The 27,789-nt window shown below is 37.1% G+C and overlaps 1 long non-coding RNA gene across 3 annotated transcripts; it reads right to left on the bottom strand.

Moving 5' to 3' along the window:
- On the bottom strand, positions 1–26,869 carry LOC119698014. 3 transcript variants are annotated; one of them, XR_005256033.1, is made up of 6 exons: positions 26,698–26,869; positions 20,974–21,071; positions 11,702–11,757; positions 11,167–11,214; positions 9,616–10,260; positions 1–20 (listed from the first exon to the last, which is right to left on the bottom strand). It is a non-coding gene; the product is annotated as an uncharacterized LOC119698014 (long non-coding RNA). The 3 variants fall into 3 exon arrangements; XR_005256032.1 differs by lacking the exon at positions 1–20 and having other exon boundaries at positions 9,409–10,260; positions 20,969–21,071; XR_005256030.1 differs by lacking the exon at positions 1–20 and having other exon boundaries at positions 9,409–10,260.
- Between the last annotated feature and the right edge of the window lie 920 nt (positions 26,870–27,789).

The following is a 27,789-nucleotide window of genomic DNA, read 5'->3' as shown; positions in this document are numbered from 1 at the left end:
AAGTTGTGTTCAACATATCTCTGAAAATAAAATATTCAACAGCATTACTTTTTTTTATCCAAAGGAGTAGTCCAAGTTCTTCCACTTATATTGTATCTACTTCTTCAGATAATAAGCAGGTTTCCCTCTGGAAATTGACAAATTAATTTGCTATTCAGGCAGTTTTCCTACTAAAAATATGTGTCCTGTAGGACATCATCATAGGAATAGGAAGTCAAGTTCCTGAGTGAATTATAATTGTGGAAATTTTAGTTCTGCATTAGAATACAATCTGAAAAGAGTGATTTTCATTGATTTGGAGAACAAATAATAGAGTCTTGATGACTTAGAGAACTTAACAGAAATCATGACTCCTGCAGGCTGCAAAAGACTGTGAAGACCCCTGTGCAGCACATGTAGCCCAGCTTTCAAGCACATAAAGTTTCCATTCATACTAGGACAGAGTCTGTGTGGTCTAAAAGGAAAAAGACTAATAAAATACCAAATACACAATTATTGAGAGACAAATTTTAGACTAAGAGGATATGATATACTTAATAAAAGCCACTACAAGTCTGATTTTTACTGAAGTAATCCAAAATATTCACTACTACCTCAGAGCTAAGACACAAGGGGGAAAAATCCCTTCTTTACAATTGTGAATGAAGGAAAAAAAAAGGCGGCCCACTTATTTTTTCATTCAAGTATTGTAGAAATGTTCTAATAAAATACTTATTCTGCATATCCTTCATGTTAAACTCTTGCAATGGTCTTCTATGTAATATAACAGAGATTTTACTGATTATCTTTTACAGGATATGTTTTATATTTTACTTATTGATGCAATGAGATGCATTTTGTCTCCTTCATTTGTGAAGACACTTCAATAGAAAGGCCCCTTTTTCATTTGTCCTGCAATTCGAACAGAAAACCCTCTTTGAGAACTTGTGCTGGTAACCTAATGCAGTTTCAAAACCTGGCAAAATGAAGGTGAAAAAATGTAGATCAGAAAGAAAAAGCAAATGCTGCTTGAAATGAAGTATCTCAGTAACAGAGAGGTAAGAGTTTAGATTTTCTCAAAAATATTAGTATTTCATGTGGCATATGAGTTTTATATTCCATATGCTATTTAAGGAGTATAGGGAATTCTCTGAGAAATTCTGCTGATATCAGAGTATCAGCATCCATGCTGCTTTCAGATTTACTTTGCTTGGACAATGAAAAAGTGTCTATCCAGGTGTTTTGAAGACACTTTGAGGCTGAAGTCTTGTTTTTGAATCTCTGTATAAGTAGTCTGTAATTTAGACCTATTTTATATGATGTTTGCTAGCTGTGCTCTCAACATGGTTGCCTTACTGAAGGATGAGTGATCTGAAAGATGAGCATCTTTAAATATGTCAGTCCTATATACAAGCTTTTTGTAATTGTTGATTTGGAGTTTCCAAGTGTTGTGGTTTAACCCCAGCTCTTTACTAAGCCCCACACATTTACTTGCTCAATTTCCCTCCTCTCCCTGGTGGAGAAAAAGAGGAGCAAAAGTGAAAAAAAAAAATCACGAGTTGAGATAAGGACAATTTAACAGGCAAAGTAAAACAGTGGAGTTTATTCACCATGCCCCATGGGCAGGCAGGTGTTCAGCCATCCTTAGGAAAGCAGGGCTCCTCCCTAAGGGTGCTTTGGGAAAACAAATGGTATCAGTGAGAACGTTCCCACCCTTCTTCCTTCTTCCCCAGCTTTTCATGCTGAGCACAACACCATGGTGTGGGATATCCCTTTGGGCAGTTGGGGTCAGCTGTCCCAAATGTGTTCCCTCTCAGCCTCCTCACTGCTGGGGAGGGGTGAGAAGCAGGAAAGGCCCAGTAATAATGAAAACATCCCTGAATTAACAAGACTGTTTCCAGCACAAATTCAAAACATAACCCCATACCAGCTACTATGGAGAAAATTAACTCTACCCCAGACAAAACCTCCACATGCAGTTTCACTACTTTTTTCTCTTATTGTAGCTAAAATAATTTAAATTACATAAATACTACATTTCCCATAAAATATACTGGATACATGATGGGAATATATTTATAAAACAACAATGGCTTGGTTTGCATAAAGTATTTAAACATGTCTGCCCAGGCTGCTTTATCTGTATTTATTCTTTGAGTATGTTTCTGACAGACCTACATGCCAGAGAAATAGTGAAGAAAAGACTGACATCAAACACAGTCATGCTAAGAAAAACTGAAAAAACACTTGCTTAATTTAATCCTGTAATGACCTTGATTTTATTAATTCTGGACTGGATGTAATTGCTTCTGGAGAGTCACAGTACTATTTCCTTCATTTTACTGGAAAATTATGTTCCTAGATGAGTCAAATATGGGTTTGAAGCTTTGCTGCAGAGTTAACTCGCATTATCCTAAACTGGGTTAAAATAAATGGTTTTCTCACACACATCCCTCAAAAAAAAAAAAAAAAAAAAGAGAGAGAAAGTGATTGAGAGAAAAAAAAGAAAATGCATGTAAATTGCCCATTTACACAGCTAAATTGAACCTAGTCTTTGAATTTGTAAGCAGGAAGGAAATTTATAACAGTTCTTTGCTCATTTAGTCTCTGAATTCAGTTCCTGTCACAGAGAAGGACAAGGTGATCATTAAGATACTGTCACCCACAGTCAGAAAAGACAGACTAGTTCTCACTGTGGTAAAATCTTCCCTCAAGCAAATGAGGGTCACCAGCTAATCCACACACCTGGCTGAAAGGGTTCTAGGAAGGTTTGGATTCGCATCTCAATTTCTCAATCTCTGTACCAGGGTCGCACAACCAAACTTTCTGAATTATGCAGTGGTTCCCCACATTCATGTTGTCATTACCTATCAACAACCTTTGCTCAGAGGTCAGATCAAAACAAAGTAAGATTCTTTTTTCTAATTTTGATAGCTGTAACAACAAACTAAGTTGAAAGTTAGGAACAAGAAAATATTGATATATAAAAGGAATAAAAACATTCACCGTTTGGTCAAAATTGCTTTGTCATAGTGAATTCTTTGCCTTGTGTAACATCATATAAATACTGATGAGTGAGTAATCTTTTAAATCTTTTAAATTCTTAAGCATGGTGAAGTATTTCCATTAATTTGTATTAAAAATGTGTATATGTTGTGCAAGCTTATTTTTTGTCTTCTATGTAATTAGTTATTTTCAAAATTTATGATAAAAATAAGCTCTACATATTATGATTTTAATGTAGAGAAGTATAGTTTAAGAATCAAGATATATTTTCTTCTATATCATTCTTGTACTGTTAATAGATTTTTCTCTCATAGTATCACCTTTTTTTAGCTTGAAATACCTCATAAATTTTAATTAAAATTTTTATTCTGATCTCATTCAACTCTGAGTAACAAATTATCCTAGTGACAAATTTAATGAGCATAATCTTGGAAATTTGCCTATGCAATATACTTTTCTTTTTTGTAATCAATTTTGCATCTTCTGCCTGAAAAGGATCTGCAATGATGTGATCTTTTCATTCTAATGACATCTAAAGCTAAGTACAATCAGGGGCATCTTAGGCTTCTTGGAAAATGTCTTCAGGAATCAAAGGAATTAACAATAAAATGTATCATATTAAAATATGATCCATCTGAAATAATGAGTGGTAGGTGTTCAGAGAATGGAACCAATTTGCTCATCTTAAAGTAAAATTGCTGTCACCATGTGGTTTTCTGACTGAATCATTGAATTTCTTTTATCACACATACTTTGGCTGATAGAGTAATATTCCATTCTCACAATGTTCTATATTAGTAAGCCTCCCTTTGTTTCACATAGTGGCATTTCTAAGATGAGAAAACTGCTCACTGAGAAAAGATGTCTTTCCTTTTATCAGACCATTAAGAATAAAATCTTGATCATTTGGATCAAATTTGTTGCTGTCTCAAAAAGTTTATGTAGCATTGCAACCAAAGAATTATATTCCATAATTAAAATAAATAAATCAGGGACTTTTGTTCAGAAATCTTAGAGGTGGATTGAAAAAAAAACTAAAAATATTAAAACCAAGAAAAATTCCTCTTTTTTTGCTGTTTTTTAATCCATCCAAATTGCCAGGTGGTTGGGTTGGTGAGAGAAACTCTGATATCCAGTCAGAATGGATGAGAGGTGAGAATTTGGCTTATAATACAATTTGCTTTATCTTAGATGGTCAGACATGGCAGCAAAATTCTGATTTTACAGCAGGTCACTAGAAGACACTGACATTCCCATGAGTCATTGCAGAGGTGGATGACAAACCTTTAAAATGGGAAAGGAGGCATAACCCAAACTTTCGAAGAGTTGTGCTAGTTCCACTGGGAAGCTCTGCCATCTTGTGTTCAACTAGAAGATAAATCTGGTTTCCCCAGAGAACAGAAACTGTAGGGCATTGTGAGTTCTTACCTTTTCTAAAAGAAGTGCAGGCGTAAACTCATTGGCCTGTGACTACAGCATAAGGGTAAATTCTTACACTGGCTTTTCTTTATGACTCTGGGTGATACATTTAATGTCACACATGAGTTTGTACTAGTTTATCAAACTCCATATTGCCTAAACTGGGCAAGGTTAATGCCTTTGTGATAGGTAACACTGCTAGCCACCTGAGCTTGTCCTCACATTTACAGGATTATATCACCACTTAGCTCACTTCTGTAGATCCTCTCTAACAAGTCAGTAGAAAAAGTGCTTCTTTAGTTGCTGAGATGTTAGTTATAAACTGAATCAGATTATTGCTTGTTTGTGCTAAAAAAAAAAAAATCGAATCATGTCAGTCATTAATGGATTAGCTGGTAATGCTATTAAGGTACAGACAGATCTTGTGAGTGAATTCTTCTGGAGCCTGCAGAAAGAAACCTTTAAAGTCCTGCTTCTGAAGAATCCCTCAAAAGTCTTTCTAGAGAAGGAAATTGTGCCAAAGCGTAGGATGTTATGTAGCAAAAACCAAGGGGCAATGCTGATGTGTGAGAGGTACAAGGCAGAAGGGTTGCTTTTCCAGAGGTGTATGAGATGTGACTGTGACTCATGAGTTTTCTGGCTTTGACAGTTTGCCTCCATTTAGCTTATTTGTTTTAGGGAAAATTTTGCTTTATATGAGAAGCTTGAGAGCTGGGAAGTTACCTGAAGACTCGAAGAGGGCACAAGCAGGACCATTGAGAAATATGTATTTTTAGTGTAAATTCTAATTGCTGTTTCATTGCTCTGTGTAGCCCTGTGTTTGTTTATTGGTATGTCACAACTTGGCTTTTTAAAGTGCTTGGGATAATTATTGTTTTTGTTGCAGTTCCTGGAAATTTTATAAATTTCTAGGTTGTCCTAGTACTTGAACTGGAGTTCAGGAAACAGATGTTGCTCAAGTAAGCACAGCCAAAGCAACAGCTTGACTGAGAGATCATAGCTACTGATTTTTGGAGAGGACCAACTAAGTTTCCAGACCTTCATTATCTGGATTATGTCTTAGCTGTACTCTTAGCAAATCAAACTTAACAACTTGAAAATCACTGATAGTCTTCAATGACTACCATGTATAAATACATTGACTCCTTAGTACCTTGCAAGAGGAGTTCCAGGGTTTCCATTCATGAAAAAGAAACACCTTCTGTAGATATTGATTAGTTTCTCCTTGCAAAGAGATGATGCTCTTCTCTCTGTTCATGTGGATGTTTCTGCCCATGTTACTTCTCCAGGGAGAGTGGCCTTCACTGTGCCCAGAATATTGGACATGGCACATGTGGAAGTGCAGGGTGCTGCGCTGTGTGCACACGAGTCCTGCCTTCTTTAAACTGTGGTCTTGCAGATTGGAGTGATGGTGGTTTTAGTCTAGTGCTGATCAACAAATAAAATAATTCTGTGGCTGATTTTACTTTCAGAAGCACACAGGTAGCAATGAGCACCTCTGTTTTCTAAGGCTCAGGAGAGACCTCATAGCAAAATCAAACTAGAGAGTTAATTTTCTGAGGATAAGCACACACTTCTGTTGAACTATGCTGAATGTAAACCTGAAACTCAGTCTGTTGTTTAGGTTTTACATTTATTATACAAACAAACACTATTAATGTTTTTCTGCTGATGTAAACTACAACAAAAACACCACAGGAAAATAATCATGAATGGAAAAAAATTAGATGCATAAAAATGTAACAGTAAAGGAATTTGACAACAAATGAAGGTGAAACTACTTGGTGCTTGAACATCTGTCTATGTCACCAATGTCTAAGTGGAATAACAGACTTTTACAGCTTTTTTTACAAACTGGTACATTAGTTGGTACAACCTGGCCTTTCAGTGTCAAAGAAGTGCATAATAATTTTTTTCTGGTCTCATTTTGAAGCCTGAATTGAAGGAGTGTGACTCATCACTTTAACAAGCAAGAGACGGCTAATGTGATATTTGTAATACCACTCTCTCATGCATTTTTGGCTATAAAACTAAAGTGCTTTAACCTCTGTAACCCTGTGAGCCATTTTGGCTTGAAGTGTAGATCAGTTTGTAGTCTCCAGTGTTTTCTGCCCTGATTATCTGCTCACACTGCTGCCTCCTAGAATGTCTGCATTGCAGGTACTGCAGTTCACATTTAAGTTTTCCTGGATATAATGGTTCTGTATTGTCTCTATCACTGTTGTCTTTGAGAGGATAAGTATGGAGTCACTAGGAGTTACTGGAGTTTTGCAGCCATTTTTTGATAAATGGCATTCTACTTTATGGTTTCAAGATGTTATATAATTTTGACATCAGTCAATATTTTTTCAGTGTTTAAATCTTATCTAACATTACACGAAATTCTCATCTTCCGGATCCAGCAGACTGTCACCATGAAACTAAGCTTGCCTTTCTTTTGAAAATATTTCATATCTGGATTACTGTCCTACCTGATCTAAATTATTCTCCTTATTTCTGAAATCCACTTGTGTTTCCATGCCAAGAAGTGAGATCAAATAGTAATTTCAAATTAAAGGAAACTAGTAATTAGTTCCTGGCACTCATTCTATACATATATGCAGACCAATATTTTGTAGAAGTGAAACAACAGAATGAGATAGATAAAATGCTGTTATCTGCATAATGACTGGAAGAGTTTAAAGTATCATTTGTATATTTCTGAAAAACTAAAAAATAGAGGATAGTCCAATATTGAACCACTGAAACGGGAAAAATATTATTAGATTATGAATCTAACACAAAAACATCATACCAGAACACAAAGTACTCTCCTGTTTTCTTTATAGTATCTGAAGAGGGCAGCAATATTTGCTGATTTTCAAGCAGGTGTGAGAGCAAATATGCTGCTTTAGAGAAGCAAAGGGATGGTATAGGTTAATCATTGCAATAAATGTCCATGGAAATATACTGACATAAGATCAGAATTTAAAGGCCCATTTTCAGATGTTTTCTCTACCCTGAAGCTCCCATTGTGATATTTCTGGTCAGGCTAATTAAACAGTTCATTAGATAAGGTACTAGACTCTTTTGAAAACTTGGTTACTGTTTTCAAAAAAGTGAGGAGGTGGGCTTCTGGAAATATGGATCACATAATGAGATTCTTCTGCTCCTTTAATCTGGATGTAATCTGAAACCAATAAAAGTCACTGACCTCAGTAATCTCTGAGTCAAAAATGTTCACTTTTAATTTCTAGCTGGGTTGACATTATTCTGAAACATATGACCATACGCATGTATTAAAAAAGCAGAAATGAAGACAGAGAAAGGGTCAGTACACTGGCCATTGGAAAGGTTGTTAGAGAGATATGGTTTCCAGAGCAGTGGCCAACAGCAATTTTGCCCTTTTGCTGAAAATGCTTTTTTGGTTCTAGAGCATGGGTTCAGTGAGACAACTGTGTTTCATGAATACACATAGGACAATAAACATATGATCATGAGAAACAGGCTCTACTCATACCCTTGTGATGGTTTTTTCTATTGTATTTCATTCATCATATTCAGCTCTCATGCAAAGCCAACGAAAAACAATCGCTTGTTTTTCTTGACTAATTCTAAATCCATAATAATGCACAGGAGAAATTACTGGATATATTTTAATGACATCACAAATTGAGTTGAGCTAGTGCTACAAGCATATGGTATTCAGCTCTAAGAAACAATTCAGAGCATTTCCTTTCCAGCCACAGACACCATCCCAAACATCTACTACTGGGCACTCTGGGATGTTTCTGGTTTATAGGCTTTTAAGGTTGGAAAAGAGGCCTTCGTCCTGACATTCTGCACAGACTCTAAAATTGCTGGAGCAAAATGAATGATTTCTACAGAAAGTACCTCAAAGAATTGTAGTTGGAATGATAAAATTTCTCAGGCTTTTTTAAGGTTATAGATTTTCTGTTTTATGGTACTAGGAAGTAGAAATTTGGCTAAAATTTTACATTTGGATTGATGCCATCATAACATGTAACTCATTAACCTTTCCTCTGCTTTTATTTAAACATCTGTGTGTAGATGATTTGAGTTTTTTCATGAGGAAAAGAAAGGTTCTCCAAAGCTGAAACAACTTCTGTCTATAAAGCAAACATGCAAACATTTCTTTCTAACAAGTTTCTCAACTTGTTCATCAAGTAAAAAGCTCCAGATTAAGTACATACTTCATCAAAGACACATTTCACTTTTAAATTATTATATTTTTGGCTATTTCCCAGGGAAGTAGCCAAACTTACCTAATTTTCAAATGCAAATGTATTTTGGAGACTTTTTATCTTATTGTTTGCTAATGGGAAACCAAATTATATAAAACATACAAATTACTTCAGTGTACTGTTGACTGAAATATATGAGAAGCCATTCTACACAGACTAAATTTAATCAGAAGTGTGTTACCAATCTACTCCTGTATCTATTACTCTAAGTGTTTCTAGAGTAGGGAATGTGATTTCTCATAGATGTCAGAGATTGCTGTTTAATTATTCATCCTGAAATTTAATTTCAAAGCTTGTAATCACTTAACTGTTTAAGATGGAATTTGTCACTGAAACAAGCAGAGAGGAATTAGAGCATTATTTAACACTGACTCATTTCAGTTTCAGCATGTTTAATAACTGGCTCATTTCATGCACAATCTGTGCAGGCCACTGGAACAAGCCACATATGATATTGATTTTTTTGGTTCCCATTGAGCAGGTGAATTTCCCCATTTATGAATGGAAATATTTTGTACCTGAGGTGCACCGTCGCTATTTTTCCTATTTTATTATTTATATATCAGGATGTCTCCTGTTAGTGAGATAGATAGATAGATAGATAGATAGATAGATAGACAGATAGATCTTTCTTCTCTGCCACTAGTTCCAGGCTACCAGGGTAGCTTTGCAATACCCTTGGTCAGTGTGGTCTTGCTAATGCAAACCAAAAGTTTTGTGACTTGAAACACAGGTTTCACAGTAAATGAAGTAAACTTTCTTTTTTTTTTTTTTTTTTTTAATACTTAGTACATTGCAGAAAGTTGTCTATGGCCAGGTTTTTTTCTCCAGCATAGTCAGAGAAGCAGGAGCTAAAGCAGTATGAGCTGTCCCTGCACTTAAAATACGTCAGTATGTGGGGTCAGCATAAACTAGTGGCAAATAGCTGTTCTTTAAAGCATCTGTCATGTCTCCTAGGATGACTTACTGTAGACTGGAGCTCTTTTTACAGAGATTTGCTGGGAAGGACGAGAGGTCATGATGGAACAGATATTCTGATAGATGCCACTATGAAATGCATTCAAACTTTGCTTCCAACCAGACTTGCATTAGCAGATGGCTTCTCCATCCTGCATCTGAGGCTGACTGCAGCAGATGTAGCTGCTCTGGTCAGTGCCATTACTGTTGTTGCTGAGTTGGTGTGTGAGCCCAAAGCAGGCGTTGCTTTCTCCATTGTGCGCAGAGCATTAGTCCTGGAGAAGGCACCAACCTCAGGTGAGTACCCCACAATGGGGCTTCCTACACGTGCCCAGCCTGTGAGCAGCTAAGGAAGCTGAACTGCCTTGGACCAGTCATGGTGTTGGCCACCCTCAGGGATCCCACCCTTCTCTGCAGCTCCCTGGCAAGTGCTTGTGAGGCAGTCATTCCCCCACACATCTGTCGTGTCCACATGGCTGCACGGCCCTGCAAACCCCTCAGAGCTTTGGTACTAGAGGTTCTTGCACAGAGTTGTGAGAGGCAAAATCTGAAAACCAGGGGGCTCCCCAAAAGACAAGTGTCAAAGACATGAATTGTATACTCTTCCTCTGTCTTTTCTTCAGTGCCTCTTTGTGAGCCTTTCTTAAGCACACACCTGTAAGGATGCAATGAAGAATCATCAGTTGTTCACAGACCCTTTCTCAGAACATCTCAGAATTCCCCAGGATGCTGGAGCAGCACAACATTGCTGCAGCCTCTGTGTGCAACTTAATTAAGCCAATTTTGCAAATTAAAGGTAACTCAAACTTATCCAAAATTTTGTTCAAAGTTATCAGAAATTATTACTGTAGAAAGTTGGAAATACACCATGAATTACAAAGCATCTCATTAAAAAATCTGTGTGAAGCTCTCCTCCAAAACTGAAATATCAGGAAGTTTATATATGCCTTGACTTTTAAATAATCACATTTCTCTTAAATCTAGAGTGATCTTAAATGAGGAAATTAATTAAAAGTTAATATTTAGATCTTACCTCTTCCTCTGTATAATTCCTACGTGATATGAATTTCCTGCCAATTTAAAGTTATAATTCAATTAAAATTGAATACAAAAGCAAGCCTTGTTGGGCCTGCTTATTCTCAAGAAGAGAAGACTGAGAGGATGTATCATTAGTGCACATCAATATCTCAAAGGTGGGTGCCAAGAGGACAGTGTCAGACTCATCTTTGTGCCCAGGGACAGGACACACAGCAATGGCTGTAAAGTAAAACACAAGAAGTTTCACTTCTACATGAAGGAGAAATTTACACTGAAGGTGGCAGAGCACTGGAACAGGCTGCCCAGGGTGTTGGTGGAGTCTCCATCTCTGAAGACATTCCAAACCCACCTGGACACATTCCTGCATCACCTGCTCAAGGTGACCCACCTTGGCGGGAGGGTTGGACTGGTGGGTCCCTTCCAACCCTGACTATTCTATGACTTTGTGCTATATTATGATCCCTTTTGTGAACTCATTTGTGATATGTGAAAACATTTAATTATGAGGTAAAGAGGCCCTTACCTTCCAGGGTTTTTTTCTCTTGTGGCTAATTTCTTCATCTTCCCTTTCCTAAATAAAAATTGCAATAAGACATCTTTAATAAATACTTGAAGAACATAATCCAGATCTCAAAACTAGAGAGTTAAATGTACTCTTTAATGCAGATATTATGACAATATGATTCAACTCTTCATTTTTTCATTACATAACTGGAAGGCCAGAGCTTGAATTAGGTATGTACAACTGTGCAGTATTTCCTACACTGACTGTGGAAAGTAAAACAAAATGAGAAAACATAAAGTATTAAATATTTTAGGTCAATTTTTATGCATCTGTTTTGTGAAAGACAGGATAGATCTTTCTATTTAGATAGAGAACATATTTGTTGAAGTAATCACATCTTGTAACATAAATACTGTTTTCAGATTCAGGAGAAATAAACAGGAATAACTATTTTCATAGTATATGCTGAAGCTAAATTTTGCATAAACACTAAGTTATTTTGCCTTGACACAAATATTTAAGAAAATAATAAAATGCACCTTAAACTACTCACCATTTTTGTTCACCTTATTTTAGTGGTTGATATTTGCTGCTTTATTTCTAAGTTTCCTTGGCAAATCATTAGGATTTAACAGAAAATTCATCAGGAATAAGCACCAAGCAGAAAGAGAAAAACAACATTGCATTGTTAGTTGTCCAATTGATTTGTAAATACCATTCTGCACCTCCTCTTGCTATTCTTATAGACAAGGTCATGAATATTCTGTATTTTCAGTGTCGATGTAAAGTTCACTGAGTCATAGATCAATTAGATCAAATGGATTCCTGTAGGGAGAAACCAGTGTATCCCAATTTAGAAGCTTATTTGAGGGAATTTGAGATAACAACCTGTCATCTCCTACTTTGAAATACAATAGTTGGTACAGAAAGCAAAACAAATTAAAGATAAGCTGCAAAATTCTGTCTGGTTCAGGAGATTGTTCAACTGAATTTGTGTATTTACTTTCTTCTGGATGCACACACATATTTCTTATAGAATTATTCTAATTGATTCAGTCCCAATTTATATCACATTGGTTAATCAATTATTTTCAGACTTATTTAATGATAGAAACAGGTGGAAAGTCCTTACTGGAGACAGAAATCCTTGCTCTGTTTTGGAAACAGTTTGCTTTTATACTTTTGCAGTGTCTATAATAGCTGAAAGATATCGCATATAGTTAGTAACTAAAATAACATGAAAATCAGAAGTTTTTGCACTGTCTTGGAAACAGTCTGCTTTTATATTTTTGGTGGTTAGAATCACAGAAAACAGAATCATAGAATGTCTTTGGCTGGAAGGCACCCTAAAGGTCATCTAGTTCCAATCGCCTTGCCCTGGGCAGAGATGCTACCCACTAGACCAGGTTGGTTAGAGCTCCATTCAGCCTGGCCTTGGACACTTTCAGGGATGGGGCACACACAACTTCTCTGTTCCACCAATATGTTCCAGTTCCTCACCACCCTCACAATAAAAAATTTCTTCCTAATAGCTAATCTAAACCAATTCTCTTTCAGTTTGAAGCCATTCTCATTTGTCCTCTCACTATAGGCCCTTGTAAAAAGTCTTTCTTCATCTTCCTTGTGAGTTCCCCTCAGATCCTGGAAGGCCTCAATGAAATCACCCCAAAACCTTCTTTTCCAGGCTGAAAAACTCCAGTTCTCTCACCCTTTCCTCATAGGAGAGGTGCTTAATACCTCTAATCAACTTGGTGTCCCTCCTCTGGACTCACTCCAACACATCAATGTGCTTCCTGTGTTGAGGACCCCAGACCTGGCTGAAGCACTGCAGGTGGGGTCTTCAGGTGCGAGAATGCAGTAGAGGATCAGAATCCCCTCGCTCAACCTGATCCCAAAGTTGCTTTTGATGCAGCCCAGAACATACTTGGCTTTCTGGGTTGCCAGCACACATTACTGGGTCATGTCCAACCTCTCATCCACCAGCACCCCCAAATCCCACTCAGCAGGGCTGCTCTCAATCTGTTCATCCCCCAGCCCGGATTGACACCAGTGCTTGCCCTAACCAATGTGCAGCACCAGCACATATTTTTAAACCTCATGAGATTCCCATGGGCTGCTTCTCAAGCTTGTCCAAATCCCTCTGGACGGTGTGTCACCCCCGGGTGTGTCAGTTTGTTGTCTTGTGCAAATTTGCTGAGGGTGCACTCGATCCTTTTGTCAGTGCCATTAATAAAGACATTAAATAGCACTGTCCCAATACTGACTGCTGAGGGACACCAGTTGTCACTGATATCCATTGGGGCTCTAAGCTGTTGACCACTGCCCTCTGGATGTGACTGTCCAACCAGTTCCTCATCCATCTAACCATATCTACCACCCATCAAACCCCTCTTTCTCCTATTCAAAGGGCAGGATGTTGGGGGGCCCTATGACCAAGGCTTCACAGAAGTACAGATAAATGACATCTGTAGCCCTTCTCTTGTCCACTGATGCAGCCACTCCATCAAAGGTCACTGGGCTGGCCAGTCAAGGCTTGCCCTCAGTGAAACCATGCTGGCTCTCTCAAATCACCTCCCTGTTCTCTGTGTGCCTTAGCAGAGCTGCTAGGAGGATCTTTTCCATGATCTTCCCAGGCACAGAGGTGAAGCTGACAAGTCAGTAGTTCCTAGGATCCTCTTTTTTACTCTTTTTAAGATGGGTTTGATGTTTCCCATTTTCCAGTCACCTCAGATAATTGGTGATTAAATTTCACTGTTTTCACCTAAACAATGGAAGTTAGAAACAGTTTCCCAGGAGTGGACATCAAACTAGGAGAATGAAATTGAATGACTACATTGTCATATCAGCTTTTAAACAGTTCTAGTTTGTCTTGAGTTAGTTTCTTAGGATGTAATACACAGAATTAAAAGTTGCCATTAAATTTTGTGTTAATTTACCTACTTGGTAGTTCTTTGGACAGCGAAGGAACTAGTACTGAAGAAAGTAAAATTAAGTGTAAAACCCCTGCATTTACTTAATCCTAAATCCTAAAACCAATGTTAATTAAACAGTGCTATTTATCTTTTACAATATAGAAACAAAGGAATATACAAAGGCAACATATTTATTAGATTGCATGTAAATAGTGCACATATCAACATATTCATATTTATCCTGTGAAACTCACTGCCATAGAACTCACGGACACAGCTTTTGTTAAAATCTTAAAAAGAATAAATCTATATCCTAACTTACTAATTATAAGACATCAGTTCTCAGCTACATTTAGCTATCACATTGACTGTACCATTATGCCCATTCTTCAAACTCACCTACAAAGAGAATATCCCTAAATCCATGAAAAAATTACTTTCTAGTACAAAGTCCCTGCACACATCATTCTAGAGGTTTATCTCTGAAATAGCTGACAATGACTGCTGTCAAATTAAATAAATGTTTAGATTACTTGATATAGCAAATTCTTCACTGGCAAAGTAGCTATCTGTCAGAATAGTTATACTTCTTCATTTGTTCTTTCATTTTGCACATAATGAGGGTAAATTACAGAGATAAATATAAACTTTTTAATGATGCAGCCTAGCATACAAGCCATATAGATCGCAGTACGCTCAGTCATCTAAAGCAGATGATGTCTATACAGCTCTTTGAGCACAGGCACACAGTGGAACTTGAATTCCTGCTTGGTTAATGTTGTACTGCCTGGGCACAAATCTGTGCTCAAGGTCAAGAGCCTGGAGAAACAGGAGCCCCCTTTGCTGCCCAGACTGAGCTTAGCCTCAGATGCCCTTACACTGTGTGATAATATCATGCAAGTAACTTCAGGCAAACAAGTAAGCCCAGAGCTTCTCCTCACAAAACTTATTAACTTGTGCAGCAAGGAAGGGCTGCTGTGACAGAAATATAGCAAAGGAAATGTATAGGGTATGAACAGACAACACTGATCAATGAACAACTGTTGGGACACCCATGAAGAATATACAGAAATAAATGGAACCAGTGCAGCCTGCAAGTGCTTTTAATAAAGTTTTCATGACCCTAAATGCTATTAATAAAAAAAACTAGAAAAAATATATAGAATATAAGAGAATAAAATAATAAAAAGAGAATAAGAGAATAACATAATGAAAGAATATTTAACTTTCAATTTATGCTTGTTGTCTTTTTTTCCCAAATTCCTGTGCAGAATATTTTCATGCTGTATGTTGCTTTTTCACTACCTAGAATCCTAGAATGTGTTGGAAGGAACATTTAAAGTCATTAAATCCCACCCCTCTGCAATGAGTAGGGACATCTTCAACTAGATTCAGGTTGGTCAGACACCCAACTCATCCAACCTGGAATATTCTTATATTCTACCACATCTCTGAGCAACCTGTGCCAGTGCTTTACCACCTTCATTGTGAAAAAAAGCTCCACATTTCTTCCTTACAGATAATCTAAATCAACGCTTCTTCAGTTTAAACCATTATGCCTTGTCCAATCACAGCAGATCCTGCTAAGAAGTCTATATCCTCATCTTTCTTAGGCTCCCTTTAAGACTGAAAGGCCACAATAAGGTTCCTTCAGACCCTTCCCTTGTCCAAGATGAACAACTCAAGTTTTCTCAGCCTTTCCTCATAGGCTAGGTGTTCCTCTGATCCAGCCCTCTGATAATCTTCATGGCTCTCCTTTGGACCCACTCAAACAGGTCTGTTCTGTCTTGGGGCTCCCAGACCTGGTTGCAGCAGTCTGAGTGGGCTCTCACCAGAGCAGAGCAGAGCAGAGGGGCAGAATCCCCTCCCTCACCCTGCTGCCCACAGGGCTCTGGATGCAACCCAGGACACATTTGGCTTTCTGAGCTGTGAGTGACCATTGCTGGGTCATCTCCAGCTTCTCACTCACCCTCAAATCCTTCTCACCAGGGCTGCTCTCAATCTGTTTATCCAGCAGTCTGTAACAATACCAGAGGTCACCCCAACCCAGGTGAAGCACCCTGCACTTGGCTTTGTTGCACCTGAGAAGGTTACCATGGGCCCAATTCCTGAGCTTTACCAGGTCCCTCTGGAAGCCATCCTGACCACAAGGCATACTCCTGTGCCAGTATGGGTTGAGCTTAAGGTCTCCAATGGGTTACCATCTTTCACTACCTTTGAAGGACATCCCCAGAAAGCCAATATACAATAAAACATCCTGTATCAAACTCCAATTCCAGCTATTACTAGAGATGAGTCATGAATTAGCACACACTAACCAGGTTTTGTTGGCAGAAGAAATTCTAAGAAAGGAGCATTGAAGATGAAAAGGAATAAGAAAAGAAATAATTTTCATCTTTTCTCTTTTTTCAGCTATACTTCTCTTTGAATTGAGGCTCTTCTAAATTGTCAGGTACTGCAAGCCTTCAGGCTTTCATTCTCTATTATGTCCTGAGGTATTTCTGCCCACACTGCTACAGCTGCTGAACTGAAGATGGCTGCATCTCCCATCATGCAAGTGCAATGCTTAGTCTGGTGAAAAATTCAACCCACTTGATAGTTTGGTTGAATCTTCATATCTGAAGTGTTGAATCTTCATGATTCGGGTTTCATTTTGTAAAGACTCATTCTCTAATCTCTCTTGTGAAAAGCTGAATATTTCAGGTTGTATTTCAGGAAACTGAGGCAACATTTCCTTCCTGTGCTTGGAAGAAAAGAAAGTCATATTGTACAGTTCTTCTTCTATTTTTTATTTTTATTTTTTTCAGAAATGGGCAATGTTGCTGTTAAAGACAGTAACAGTTGCTAGAAGCAATTCTAATAACTTCACCCAGGGAGCTTTTTTCCAAGTATGGTTTAGAGTATGACCTACAAAATGTAGCTTGTTATTGGAAAGGCAAGGACATAGATTTTTCAAGGGCATTTATAGCACAGTTTACATTAAAATTGCTGCTTTCCATTTGCTTTCATGTTTATAATCCAATAAGTGTTTTCATTGCTTCCAGTAGTTTAGTCTTTAATATAATTAGATGTAGTCGTTAAGCTGTTTGATATTATATAATGCAGCTGTTTTTCCTTTAAGCAATATCTTTATGCAGGCAAGACAAATTCAGATTTTATTCAAACAAGCAGAATTCCCACAAGACAGTCCAAGTTATACTCAAATTAGAGATATGCTAGAGGCAAATTGATACTGTCCTTCATTAAAATCTTTTTTGTGGTTTTGGATACTTGGCTAAGCATTACTTCTAACGTAAAATACATATCCTGAGGTGTTAGATACATATGTCTGGATTGTCTCCATGTGAATTAGAGTCCACACAGTTGAAAAAAAAGTCTCCTGCTTCATGTTTTCCTACCCACTGGTGTGAAGATTTCTATTTGCTTTTTTGGACAGCATTGTTATGATGGCAGTAGGAAGAAATAATGGCACAAAAAGAGCTCCATAGGAATATGATAATAAGGAAAAATACTTCTGAAAACTAAACACATAAACCAGTGCACTGTTCAGTATATTTTTAGCAGTTGCCCTCACAATTAGCTGAATTAACTTCAGCATTTTTTATTTAAAGAAATTTTTCAAGTGGTGTAAAAGCCAATACCTGGATTAAACAATTCCGGCTTTCAGTTCTGGTTGTTTGCTTTCTTTCAGATATTCTCTATAGAAATATCTACAGAAAAAAGTGGAAAAGCCTCTCAGACTTCCGTTTACTGCTCTTACACGATGAGATACATACATATGTCCTAAAGTTCTTTTGCTGTTGATGCCACTTTCACACCTGCCTTCAGTCTTTTTTGTGTAGTGGATTTATTGTTAGACTGCTACTGGCCAGCTGTAGCCAGAGGCTTCATTGAGCAGGGGTTTCCATTGTTTGGAGATCATTGCCACTACTCTGGTTCTGATTGCTGTGATTAATGCCCTCTTTCAGGTGTTGGGCAGTGGATTTCATAGGCTCTGGCAGAGCTGTGTAGAACCATCCATCTCAGCTGATTGATGCCTTGTTACATGCGTGGTTTTGATAGTATAGGGATAAAATGTTTCTAAAATCAGGGGATATTCAGGGGAGTTGGAAAGAAAGGTTGGGCCTGGTAGGCCCTGGGAAAATGTTAGGCTTTACTGGATCATGAGAAACTGGACCTGTATAATTATTTAATGACTATGATAACTGATATGATTGTTAAATGCAATGATTGCTTGGCAATTGGATATAATTATTGTTTAATCATAACAAGAATCATGAGAAATTATGTTGGGGGGTTTGATGGAAATTACAAGAATCCATGCTTGGATGAAATCAATGTATACAATAGAACAATATAAGTTTAATTATTAATATGTAGCTATATAATGATAAGGGTATAATAACGTGTTCATCCCAAACCTACGTCGGAGTCAGATTTGGTTCTCTACCCCTGACACCCAGAGCTCTTCAATAAAAGCACCTGCATATGATCATTCAGTGATTATGTGTTCCTGAACAGCAACAGTTTTATGGTTTTCTAGATTGTTTTATTCTAAGACTTTTAGTTTCAAGGCAGCAATACTTACAAATAGGTTTTTTAAGACAGATCTACTAAGTCTGCAAGTACAAGGTTGGACATTGCCCATTGAGTGGTATCAAAATAATTCGTCTTTTAAACTTAGTGATTTGAGGCTTGTGAAGGCTGAGTGCTTGATAGGTGTTTTGGGTATTCCTCCCTCAGCAAGACAACAAGAGTAAATGCAAGTTCAATGCTCTTTCAGTAGCTCTCAAAATTGGGAGACATGATTACTGTAGCTCCAGCTGCTCTGCTGCACTGCTCTGCTTTTCTGGAGCTCTACTCTTACTGAAATGTGAACTGCAAAAGAATGACTATGAAAATTACCTAAGAAAACAAAGTTTCTTTAACAAATTTATGTCTGTTCTCTTGAGACAGTGTCCATTCTCCAATAGCTGAAGTAATATAATATAGAAACAGAGTAGGTATGTAAGTTCATTTTCTTGCAATTCCAAAGTAAGGAAGTATTCAGGTCAGTGTAACAGCAGTGAGAATTCACACTTTTCCTGCCACTAGAGTCAAATGTCCTAACATAGCGACACATCACCATGGTAGGAAATCTTGTTCATGTGTTCCCACCACAGGGTTGGGGTTTTTTTTGCTGCCACTTCCAAGGGTTTAAATATAATCCATAGGAAGTCTCACACATGATAAATTTGTAAGGAACTGTAGCTGCTTATATCTAGAGCTATACAAGATATGAAAGAGTATTGGCATGTTTTTTTTTTCCACATCATGAAAGTCATGATCAGTGAAAGTCACAAAAATGCCTGGGGGTTTGTTTATGAAATATGGAAGAAGTTAAATTTAATTATTAAAATCAAAACCTTCCTATGCTTTAAAATATTTCTTATTTTCTTCATAAACATTCTTTTGAGAAAAAAAAAATTCTGAAACCAGTTATTTTTACTAGTAGCTATAGTTTGGTTTTTACTACTACTTTTAGTTGGGTTTTTACTTAAAATCCCAGGTTCATGCAGAGAAATGTTCTTGCTATTTACATTGTGAATGCTGCAAAACCAGAATACCTGTTACAGAGTTTTCACATTCCTTTGAAGTTTTATTTTTACCAATATTGATTTTTTTGTATTTCTTTCAGCACAGGCTTGTGCAGCGAGTATAGATTATTCTATAGCCCTCAAATACATTATCTATGCTTTGAACCAAAGTTAGTATTTTCCCTTACTTTTTTTTTCAAATCTTGTGAAAAAGAGTTCTAAAAAACTTTAATGATTCTATTTGGTAGTTCTCCTCTGAATTTCTACTTCATATAGTTCAGTGAATTAGGGAGTCGAGCATAGTGAGAAAGCTCAAACTAAGGAAATGTGCATGGCTATCCTTAAGAAGAACATCTTATTGAGGCAGAAAAAGAGATCGAAACTTCTTTTCTACTTCCTGAAGATCCACTTGAACACTCCTGCTGTTTTATTCATTCCTCCTCCTGTTGCAATTTTGGCCTTGAACCCATGAGAAAGGAACATGTTTTGAGCACATCAGTGCTGCACCTCAGAGTGTACCTTTAGTATAGATGTAGAACAAATCTGTGCACCAAAGGAACACCTGAAGTACACCAAGTAACTCATACAGACCTACTATATGTGACTCACAGCAGCCATGACCTGGTTAAATGGGAAGGGAAAGGTTCCGTTGGGTAGTTAAACACCTCTTTTTATCTGCTTTTCTCCTTGCAAACACACCCTTGACCCACATACAGCAAATTTCTCCCTCTAGTAACTTGGCTAATTTCATAGATTGCATTTTTCTGTGGCAATTTTGATTTATCAGTTCACCCACTAGAAGTTTGTGTTTCATATCAAGAGGTTCCAGTGTTGAAATTTATAAATAAATTGCTCAGGATACTATTATTCAGGAAGAAACAATATGAAGTTAGAATTAAAAACTTTGCAATTTACCAAGAGTAGGAACCATAGATTTAATGTCAATCTACATTTACTATTTCACTTAGGTCTGCCCATGAATTCACTTCTACTGATTTAATAATGCACACTTTTAGAAAGGGAAAATGCCATTGACTTAAAGGACCTTTGACTCATTTCCTGTGTGAGAAATATTCTGAAAACATGCTGTTACCTCAGCTGAGACGTGTTACATTCCATGAGCTAATGTGGTATCAATTCACAGGAGAGAGTGTGCCTTCAGTCACACCACATTTCTTGGAAATTTCTTGTTCTTTAAACCTGCATATGAGAATTTCACTGCACTAAGGTCAAACCATCTGATTTCTAATATTTTTACCATCCCTAAAGCAATTTTCAGATAATAAAAGTTTGCTTTGATCGTCCTTGTGGAATTACTTCTGAACTGTATACCTTACCACTGTTCTCTGATTTCTATTCCCATCTTGGTTCAGAAATACTTCTTGCAATATTTCCTAACTTTTCAGGGACTCAGTGCAGAAGAACTTCTTAGACCCTGCAACAGATACAGAGTAGCTAATTTAAGTACCAAAAAGCAAACCAAAAAAGTGAGAATTAACCTGAGTAATACTGTGGTGATTACCAAAAGCAGCATAGGCAATGCTTGCCCTGCATCTCTCATTGCAGCCTAAATTCTGGGTCAGTCCATGAGACCTGGCAAATGGAAGAAGTTCCTGCCAAGACCTAGAAGAAGACCTCAGAGAAAGGACCAGGGTTTTGCAGGTCATGGTGCAGTAGACACAATCACTGTTACACTGTAAATACTAAACTCAGACAAATAGCAAGACTATTACATTTCTTGCGATGTACTAGTGTCAACGGGTATAATTTTCCCACAAACAGCAAGAAATTATTCCTGTTCTTGTCTTGAGTGCTTGCAATTAGGATGGGTGTAAGAACGAGAAGGGCTGGGGAAAGGCAGTACTGTCAGCCATGCAGTTTCAGATGAAGAATCCAATACAGGGACAATAACTAACACTAGAGTTCAGCTCCAGTCTCCTGTGTTACAGGTTGATGTGTTAAACACAATATTGTCCTTCTGTATTCCTGTGCTTTTAAAAATTAAACAGCAATATCAACCACCTTATATCTGTCTATTGTTTAACATTTCTAAAGAGTATTAAACTTCAATATCTTAAACAAATTTCATCATAAATCATTGCATCAATATAATGTCAGGGCACTACAGATTTTTTACAAAAAAACAGCTATGTGTCTATTTAATGGAAACAGCAGTACTCTCAACATAAACTATATTTCCCAAACTTGTGTAGTATTTAATATCACAGGATATTTCTGAGAATTTGCTATTGCTTATCATAATGTCCTAGAAAAAGAGCAAGATGTTTAAGCAATTTTTTAGATTTCTTCATTTGCTATTAGATGCAAAATATAAATCTCATGAATTAGTGACAGAAAATTAGACACAAAAAAATAAAGCCTAGGAAAAACCACTCCATCTATTCCTTGAACTATGGATGGACAGTGTTATATACAACATGTTTAAAGGATACTGCCATTCACAGTTAAATACTAAGAAGTGCAGAAATGACAGAAAAATCACAGCTAAAACTAGGTACAGCCTACTCTTTGTGCCTTGTGATATGGGCATGCCCAGTGCCGCAAAAAAAAAAAAAAAAAAAAAAAGAAAAAAAACACTGATAGAATCCACATTTCTAGGGCCTTAGTCCAAGTAACTACCAAAAGAAAATTTTTATCTCTCCAGCAGCTTGAACAACACATGAAAAGGGAACACTGCAAAATAAATAACAAGCAGTCTTTTCTTTAGAGGTCATGACAATGGCAGCCAAAGTTAAGCTGTGAGGATGAAGATTTTCTCAATTTGAGAACTTGAACCCAGATTTCAACCCTTCAACCCCATCATATTCTCTCATCATATTATAGTGATTTCTAGAAACTGATGAGTAGAAAGCAAGAGATCGTAGCCTTCATCTGGGAGCAAAATAATCTCACTTTCCCTGGGTAGCTCAGTCCATAAACTGGTAGCTCTTGTTTAGGGTGACTTTGCTCAATCTTATGAATCCAAACTGCTTGTTGAGAGGTGTCCAAATGCTTTTGCTCCTTGTCTCCAGGCTGGTGAATGGGGTGGGTTCCTGCAATGTGTACACTAAACCCACTTAGCACTGTCAACACTCCAATGTCTCTCATTTCCCATGGAGAAATTCTCTGTTCTTGGGGGTGCTACACTAAAGACAGGTCTCATTGGCTGCTGTTGAATGGATCATCTCCATTCCTCACTACAACTACTCACACCAGACCTTGCAAGTGCTCCACCTACAGCTGGATCACTGAAAGTTTTGGATGAGAAATATGTATAAGAGTAATGCCTAAAATGTTTTGATCCCAAGCTGACAGACTACTTTACTGGGCAACCAAGGTAACATAGCCCAAGATTCTAATACACAGTGTTCTAATACACAGTATCTTTACTGCAAGGAAATGAAATTAAAATCCCGCCTAATTTCTTCTCATATTAATGTATTTTAGTTTAACATTGTATTTATTCTCATTACTATATATATCTTTCATTTATGCATATTGGGGGTGGGAATGGGGAGAGTATTGTTTCTATATGTGTTGTATGCTCTTTGGCCAGAGAAAGCAAGAGATATGACTATGCAAACATACAAAGCATGTATTATCTCCACATCATCTACTTTTCTCTGTGTTTCATTGAGGTTTAGAAATAAGATTCTCTGAAGCATTATTCAAGCATACTACTTCCATTTGAAGGCTTTTACAGAAAGTCAGAATATTACAGGCTAATGTTTGACTGAGTTGCCAAGCTTCTACTTCCAGCAAGAGCACAAGAGTATTAATTTACTCTTGACTGTGTGTAAGCTCCTGGGGATATTTTTAATCTTGGACAAATATCCTGCAATAAAAAGTCCCTGCTAACTTTATTACCAAAGGACAAAGTAATTAAAGAGAAGGTCAATGGGAAAGATCGGCAAATCTTTGATGTTAAAATATGTATCACCATTCCTCTGGATTGTGTTTTCTGTAGTCTAATTGCATAAATCTAATTGTAAAACTTTATTACTGAAAAAAAAATTGAACTTATTTTTCAAGAGTAGATGAGCATATTCAGAACATAGTTATTTAGGTAAAAGAACAGTATATGCTGTGTTTTTAATTTAAGGAACACAGTATGAGGAATTGTGTATAAAACAATGCATCTGCTTTACCCTTGCCAAAATAAAGTTCTTTTTCACTTCCAGGACTTTCAGTCATCACCTCTAGAGTTACTACAATTCCCTGACAGAGACTAGGGGTAGGAAGAGAACAAGTTGGGGTTTGTTTACCATTTCACTTTGATGAGCTACAAGCCTCATCACTGGCCTGGGCCCATGCCTCAGGTCTTCCCTTCAGTGATTTAAGGCACCCAGTGAGGCCCACATTTTTAATGTGAGTGAAAAGGAAAGTGGAACAACAGGGATTTATCCAAGGCCAAGAAATGCATCTGCCACAGCAGCTGGAAGCAGAGCTCAAAAAACCCCCAGTGGATCAAACTGCATTGTCCCATAAAGAAGAAAAAAAAAAAAAAAAAAAAGAAAGACAGAAACAACCAAAGCTGTTATTAGTTTAAACTATTGCTAGACTTCCAGACACCATACCATGCAGGAGAACGACTGCAAATATTTCAGGTAAATTTCTTGGTAAGCTGCCTCTTGTAAAATAGCTCCTTCTTCTGGGGAAAGAAAACCCCGAACAGAATAAAAAAGATAACTTGTAATAGTATGGGATGTGACTTATATGAGATGAAGGTATTTTTACATAGATGTGGCTGCTCAAATCACATCTGCTCTGCCATTGACACTTGAGCAACAAACCTGAATGATGTCATACCTAAAGCTTGTAAACTTATGTGTCTTTTTTTTGAGTTAACCATGGGATAGATTTTTCCAGTATCTTATTAATATAATTGTAGTTAAGGAACAGTATTCATATACAACTAGTATACCATGAACAGTGGAAAACAAGACATGCAAATAAGAAATACTGTCATGCTGGAAAGTAGGGACATGTTCACACTCCTGAAAGATAAGAGAATCCCTAAAGCTGTTATTGCTTTTGAGTGAGAAAGGAAGAAAAGATAAACTTGATAACTCCCAGAAATATAAAAAAGTAAATTCTAGTTTTTGGATTAAAACATTTAGCAAAAATGAAAACAAACAAAAAATACCATAGATAAATTGGAGGGTGTGAAATGCAGCCTGACTGCTATTGCATTCCTGAGGAGAAAGTATTAGATATGGAGTATATTTTAATAACAGTGTGTTGTGTTAGTTTGGATCTTAAGTCAGTAGAATTTCATGCCATGAAATAAAAGACTTCCTTGCACATAACAAGGCAGTCATTCTTTATTGATCTTTTTGAAATACGAAATACCTAACACATGAAAGTAAGGAAAATCTGATATTTTCAAAAGATAAGTACAGGAAGCACAGGCTAGCAGAATCATTAGATCAAGTCCCCTGCTATTTCTAAGAGCTGTCTCATAGATACCTCTCCATAAACTTAAGTAGATCAAATTTAAATGGGTGACACTGGTAGCTTCCAATTGCTATTTGTATGGAAAGTCTTTCTCAAGAGTGTAAGTGGTTAAGGCGAGCCTTCCTGATATTTTTAGCCTGAATTACTTTATTCATGCATGCCAAGATGGTGCCTTAGTTAAGACAGCCTAGGAGACTTGAACTCACTAAACAAATCAATATTCTCTAGCGCACCCTCCTTATGCTGAAACCCTGTGTTTCATTTGTTCTATTTGATTTGCCCTTTCTTAAAAAAGAAACACATCCTTTCCTACATATCATCACATGGCTTCAGTCTGTGGTTACAAAAGAATACTTTTATTACTGTGTAGAGAATCAGGTTTTACTGACTGCTCAGTAATCTTAAAGACATTGTTAAGTTTGTTAAAGCATAGTTTTTCCATCAAGGTTTAATAAAACTGATTAGTTTTGCATTAATTCCAGTAGCAATATTTACTGCAGCATTGGTAAAGCACTGAAACAAATACTAAGGGTGAACAGACTCTTAATTAACATGTGGCTGTTACTGCCTTAGCAATAGTTAGGGCAGCCACAAGCAATCTTGTTTTCCATGTGAGCATACAGATTTGTTTTTGGTCTGTATGGGCTCAAGCAGGAAGACCAGCAAAAGATGACCAAAATCACATACAGCTTTGAACAAATCTATTTGCAAAGAAATACATTTGAGAAGACCAATATTTTCAGTCACTTCAGTGAAAGGATAAACTGGACATTGTATATCCTCAGTGATAAACTGGACATGTATATCCTCAGTGTATATCCTGAAGATCTGTGCTTCCTGTCAATATAAAGTAACAATGCATTAAACATTTACTATCTTTGCCACCAGATAGATCATTGAAACATGTGAAGAGAATAGTACTACTCTTTTTTTTTTTTCAGAGCAGAAATACATATTTGATGTTTAATGAAGGGCTACTCTCAACTGGGAAATGTCTGTTCATTGAGTAAAAAGAACAATTTTTTGCCAGCAGGCTTTTTAAACCCATGGTTTTGCTATCTGTCTAAGGCTGCTTTATATTAAAGAAACAGGACTAAATATTTAATGGGGACATCTTAGTAGAAAAAACTGAAACAAGACAAACCTCCTTTTTAAGAATGTAATTTGCTGAGTATTCCATAATTTTTAAGTTAGGATTCATGGCAACTAATTTTAGCTATCCAAAAATTGAGTAGCTAACTGATAAAGCAAATCAACAGAGATAATCAAATCCAAGGGCATTTATTTTAATTTTAAAATAGGTGAAATTAGTGACTGGCTTATCACAGAATTTCTGTGGGATGCCTCACCTTTGATTGTGGAGGGATCTTGAATGCCCACCTTGAACTGGAAACTTAACTGTTAGATTGCTAAAGCTGGCTGAGAATAAAATTTCAGCCTTTAATAACATTTTTAAATTAAAATTTCTGACCAGTGAATTAATTATTAATGAACACTGAATTAACGAAGGTCTTTATGCACTATAACCATAAAGACCAGTTGTTCAATTTCTTTATAAACATCATATCTGCTCTTATTGAAAATGCTGAAAGATAAAAACTTACCACAGTGAGATTCAGGTCAAAGAAAGCTTGAAATACTTATGGTCAGAGATGTATAAAACATACATATATGATTCTCTCAGCTGCAAGTATTTGGAAAAGGAAGGGGAAAATCGCATATTCATATTTCCATCCTTGCAGAATCTATGTGCAGCATAGATCTGTGGCACCCAGCACATTGTGTTATGTAATAGAACTAAACTAGGAACAAGGTTCCTGCAGATTTTTTTCTGGGAAAGAATACTTCAAATACTGTGCAGCTTTGAAGCAGTTGGTTGCTCAAGTCACGACTCAGTGGTGCCTGAGCATCTGCAAGAAGTCACATAGATCTATAGTGGCTGACTCATTTCCAGTTTTGTGCAGAGATATGTGCGTCACATCTTTGATGAATGGCACTGGTGGTGAGAAAGACAGCATCTGGGAGAAACTGAGGAGGTCACTGCAGTCACACTCATTTGTCAGGCTCAGTCTGGTGATGAACATAATTCTTGTAATTGCTTTAAAATTTCCTGAGTTGAAATATCGTTCTTGCAAAGAAAATTGTTCCGAGTTCTCAAATGCAAAGGGAAGAATATGAGGTTTCAGTCTAAGTAGAGGATTTTTCAGTATTTGATAAAGCTTATGCTCTCCCAATTCTGTAGAAGTGCTAAGCACAAGATTTCTTAACACAGGAATGTGGTGTCAAAGATCAGCTCAGCAAGTGAGCTTCTCTCTGCCCAAAGTAAAATCTTTGCAGATGTTCTTATACAAGCAGCAAGATTGTGTTTAACAGAAAAGACAGCCTGCATGGCACTTTTTATTTTGGAAAAACAAAGTAGTTTTTCCAGTATTTTTCTCAGCTCAGATAATTTTCCACTGTCTACCATCACCAGGGTTTTCCTTCTGGATATTTGTACAATACTGAATACCAGTTTGGTATCTTCTATTCAGCAGCTGTTAGCTAGAAGATACAAAAAGACTTCTCAACCTTCCCCCTGCTCTGGAGTGAGAGGGATGGGCAGAGCCATCTTGGCAGTAGGACCACATGTGGATTTTCAGGCATTATGAAGGTGAGTCCATGGCCAAATGCCAGAAGATTCCCGCTGTTTGAAATAT

Source organism: Motacilla alba, chromosome 2 (genome assembly GCF_015832195.1).
Source record: "Motacilla alba alba isolate MOTALB_02 chromosome 2, Motacilla_alba_V1.0_pri, whole genome shotgun sequence".
NCBI classification, from domain to species: Eukaryota; Metazoa; Chordata; class Aves; order Passeriformes; family Motacillidae; genus Motacilla; species Motacilla alba.
This window is presented reverse-complemented; position numbering and strand designations above follow the sequence as displayed.